This window comes from Giraffa tippelskirchi, chromosome 6 (genome assembly GCF_054371585.1).
Source record: "Giraffa tippelskirchi isolate mGirTip1 chromosome 6, T2T-mGirTip1v1.2.pri, whole genome shotgun sequence".
Classification (NCBI taxonomy): Eukaryota; Metazoa; Chordata; class Mammalia; order Artiodactyla; family Giraffidae; genus Giraffa; species Giraffa tippelskirchi.
In genome coordinates this window covers 98226291-98231452 of record NC_137280.1, presented here as the reverse complement: position 1 = coordinate 98231452, position 5162 = coordinate 98226291, and positions in this window count along the sequence as shown.

Here is a 5162-nt window from a genome sequence, read left to right as displayed (position 1 = left end):
TAACTGCCCACAAATTTTATTTTCACAGTCTGGTAAGTCATACCACACTATCACGTGACTTTTCTCTGTGTCAGTTTGGACTAATTCCAACAGCAGTTTATAATTAGTCTCTAAAGCTAAGATTTGATCCCTATGTACTAGCTCTATTGACTATGGAGTGAGCCAGAATTCTTGCACAAATGTCTTAGCTTGGGTTCCCCTGCAAGTGGAGAGTAAGACCAGTGCTTCTGTGCAGTTGTGTGTGTGTGTGCTCAGTTGCTCAGTCACGTCCAACTCTTCGAAATTCTCCAGGCAAGAATACAGAGTAAAAAAAAAAAAAAAAGAATACAGAGTAGGTTGCCATTCCCTTCTCCTGGAGATCTTCTGGACTCAGGGATTGAACCCAGGTCTCCCGCATTGTAGGCAGATTCTTTACCATCTGAGCCACAGGGAAGCCCATAGAAATATGAAAGACAGAGCAAAGGAAGTGGAGGAATAATTCAGATTTTAAAAATAATAAAACGTTTTCTACCACAGATCAAAGTGAAAACAGGAGTGTACCCTATAATATTTTCCTATTGGCAAATAGTTCCTGCCTCCAGACTTCCCTAAACATTCTCCTAAATTCCAGAAGCCTAGTATTTGCCAAAGAGAATTAGTCTGCTTAACATCTAGAATAATGATGGTGAACGTGTTGGGCAGAGGGTCATGTTCTCTGTCAGGTGGTAAGTAGCACAAGAAATCTTTCCCCTGGGTGTTTGTCACTTATTTTCCTAAATGACTTTTTTTTTTAATTAATTTATTTTAATTGGAGGCTAATTACTTTACAATATTGTAGTGGTTTTTGCCATACATTGACATAAATCAGTCATGGGTGTACATGTGTTCCCCACCTAAAGGACTTTTTAAGGTGACAGAAAGAGACGTGATACAATTCAGCACTAACAATACCTTATGTTGTATGCCATTGCTATAAAAGCACTTTGGAAAAATACATCTATATTTTCATTTGATTCTCATAAAAGTCTTATGAGATTGAGAAAGGATGCCCAGGATGACACATCAGAGGTTTCTCAGCAGAAATCATAGCTACCTGGAGTCTCAGGCAGACCGACCCCAGGTCTCACCTTGGGAAGAAGGGGCCTCATTTTAAGCACAGGTGTGCAAGAGGCTGCCAGAGACACTGGGACATCATCTCTCTGCTGGACCAGCCAAGGCAACAGCCAAGAACCAAGACCCGGACTGACTCTTCACCCCAGGTGTCTCACATGAGAAACTCTTTTCATGGATGCGTGGGGAAGGTGTGGAAATACACCTTATACATCAAGGAGAGTTTGCCGAATGCCTGCAGTGGTATCAGTATTTCCCAGGCTGGCCTACTGAGCCTTCAGAACTGTTTTATTCATAATCACGTAACCTTTGATTATGAACAAAATAGTTCTGAAAAAAAAAAAGAAATGTCACCTTAGAATTGCCTTCCCCTAGATGAAACAAAAAGAGCATTAACATGTAAAAACCTATGAGTTTTTTTTTTTTCCTCCAAAATGAACCAAACAAGAAAGCAGCATAACTTAATACACTTTAGAAACTGGTAGAAGGAAAGAAATAGAAGATTCTAATATCGCCCCTCAACTCTTTAGCCATACTATGAATAAAAAGTCATCAACATCTGGAACAGTCTCTACTTACTCCCACATCTGACAAATAGCAAACTGGGTGAAGGTCTCTATTTCCCTGTTCAAAGATTTTTGGCAACTAGCATAGAAAACAAATGGATGAAATGGAGAAGATGGACAACAAGGCTAATCACTCTGAAAGAAGGGAGACCTGCTCCGGACTTCCCTTGTGGTTCCAGTGCAGGGGACGTGGGTTTGACCCAGGTTGGGGAACTAAGATTCTGCATGTTGCCAGGCGTGGCCAAAAAAAAGAAGTGAGACCTGTTCTATGAGAAATTCTAAAGGGAATCCTTTGGGCTGAAATGAAAGAACAACACTAACACAAAAACATGTGAAAGAATAAAGAATACAGATAAACTGGAACTAACTAATAAATATAAAAGACCATGTTAATGAGAGTGAGGAAATCACTACCAGTAAGAGAATACTATAAACAATCATATGCAAAACAAATTAGATAAGCTAGATGAACTGGACAAATTGCTACAAACACAAATTACCAAAATTGTCTCAAGAAGAAATAAAATCAGAGCAGACTTTGAATTAATAAACAACCTCCCAACAAAGAAAAGCCCAGGGTCAGATGGTTTCACTGGTGAATCTACCAAGCATTTAAAGAATTAACACCAATCATTCTCAACTTCTTCCCCAAAGTAGAAGACACTTTCTAATTCACTCTATGAGGCTAGCATTATTCTGAGACCAAGTCCTGACAAAGACATCAGAAGAAATCTATAGATCAATATCCCTTATGAAAATAAATGTAAAATATTCTACACAATACCAGCAAGCCAAATTCTTCAGTATAATAAGAGGATTACATATTTGACCAAGTAGGATTTATCCCAGGAATACAAGGGTAGTTTAATGTATAAACATTAATCAATGTAATACAGCACATTAATAGAATGAAGGTTTTCAAAAATGATGATATAAATTGATGCAGAAAATCATTTAACAGGGAATTCCCAAATTATCCAGTGATTAAGGCTCCGTGCTTCCACTGCAGGGGGCATGGGTTCAATCCCTGGTCAGGGAACTAAGATCCCACAAACTACACAGCTGAAAAAAACCCCAAATCATTTGATAATATGGAACACCTTTTCTTGACACACACACAAAAAGGACAGAACACTCAACAAACTAGAAATAGAACTCCCTCAATATGATAAATGACCTCTATAAATACCCCATAGCTAATGCTATACTCACTGGTGAAACTGAAAGTTCGTCCCCTAAGATCAGTAACATGACAAGGATGTTCATCTGGCCATTTCTTTTCAGAAATGTGCAGAGAGTTCTGACCATAACAATAATTAGGCAAGAAGAAGAAATAAAACGTAGCCCAAGTGAGAAGAATATAATGAAGCTACAGTAACGAAAATACTGTGGTACTGGCAGAAAGACAGATATATAGACCAATGAAACAGAATAGAGAGCCCCAAAACAAAGGTTCACATACATAGTCAAAAGATTTTTTTAAAAGATGGCAAGACCATTGAAAGGGGGAAGGACAGTCTTTTCAACAACACTTCCAAAACTGTGTGTGTGTGTGTGTGTGTGTGTGTGTGTGTGTGTGTGTGTGTGTGTGTGTGGTGTGCTCAGTTGTGTCCAACTCTCTGCGACCTCATGGACTGTGTAGTCCACCAGGCTCCTCTGTCCATGGGATTTTCCAGGCAGGGATACTGGAGTGGGTTGTCATTTCCTACTCCAGGGGATCTTCCCAACCCAGTGATTAAGCATGTGTCTCTTGCATCTCCTGCATTGGCTGGTAGGGTTACTTAGTGAAGTGAAGTTGCTCAGTTGTGTCAGACTCTTTGCTACCCCATGGACTGTAGCCTACTAGGCTTCTCCATCCATGGGATTTTCCAGGCAAGAGTACCAGAGTGGGTTGCCATTTCCTTCTCCAGGGGATCTTCCTGATCCAGGGATCAAACCCAGGTCTCCCGCATTGCAGGCATATGCTTTACACTCTGAGCCACCAGGGTAGGGTTACTTACCACTGCGCCAACTGGGAAGCCCAAGTATGAAAAGAATGCTAGATTTCTAATTTATATTCACTCAAAACTTTGATATAGTTCCAAGTATTCTGCCATCTAGTGTTACTGCTAAAATTCCAGAAAGCTTATTATTTTAGTGATTTTAAAAATTTGAGTGAGGCTTGAAACTTCTAATCCAATTCTGAGAATATAAAGAAATACTATGATACTATGTTGTTTAAAAAATAAAACAGGAAGTTAACATGAGATACAGTATTATTAACTAAAGTACAGATTTTGTTCAAATTTCACAAAATTTTATGCTAGTGTCCATTATTTGTTCTCATACCTTGTTCAAGATTCCACATTGTATTTAGTTGCATTGAGCAGCTTCAACTACATGCAGCAAATTCTAATAAATTCTCTTTTCATTTTTATTTTGTTACAAACATTTTCTAACTTTCCTTCTTATGGCTTCTTAGATACAGCCACCATTTAAAAGTGGACTTTTAATTTCCAGACACATGGGGATTTTAAGTATCTTTGATATTAATTTCTCATTTAAATGCTTTCTTCTCTGCAATCATCCTCTGTTTTTTCAGTCTTTTAACTTGATTGAGGCTTTCAATGACTAAAAGATCTCTCTTGGTAAATGTCACATTGCACTTGAAAATACGTGGGTTATTTTCAAATATCTTTTGACACTGATTTCTAACATAATTCCACAGTGATAAGAAAACAGACTCTGTATGATTTCAATACCTTTACACCATGAAACTTTTGCATCTTGTTTTATGTCCCAGGATTTGTTCCAGTGTCTTCTGGTTTATAGTCTATAAAACAGACTCTGTATGATTTCAATACCTTTACACCATGAAACTTTTGCACCTTGTTTTATGTCCCTGGATATGTTCCAGTGTCTCCTGGTTTATAGTCTATGGAAACTTGAATAGAATTTGTATCCTCCTGCTGTGTGAAAATTGCATGAGTCTTGATTATGTTGAAATAGTTCATAGTTCTTTTTAGGTCGACTGTATCCTTCTACTTTTCTGTCTACTCATCCTATTAATTTTTGAGAGTTTGATATTGAAAACTGAAAGTAAAAGTGTTAGTCACTCAGTCATGTCCAGCTCTTTGCAACCCTATGGACTGTAGCCCGTCAGGCTCCTCCGTCCATGAAATTCTCCAGACAAGAATACTGGAGTCGGTAGCTATTCTCTTCTCCAGGGGATCTTCCCGACCCAGGGATTGAACTCAGTTTTCCTGCAGTGACAGGTGGATTCTTTACCACTGAGTCAGCAGGGAAGCTTGACATTTGATGGTATGGGCAACAAAAGAATAGATAAGTTGGACTTCATCAAAACGAAAAACTTTTGTTGTATGTCAATTATATCTCAATAGAGCTGGGGAGGGTAAGTTTTGTGTATTGCCCAATATTTTGTCCTTGTTATAGGACATTACCAAGAGATAAAAAGGCAACCTGCAGATTGGGAAAAAATGTTTGCAAATCATATATCTAATAAGGGGT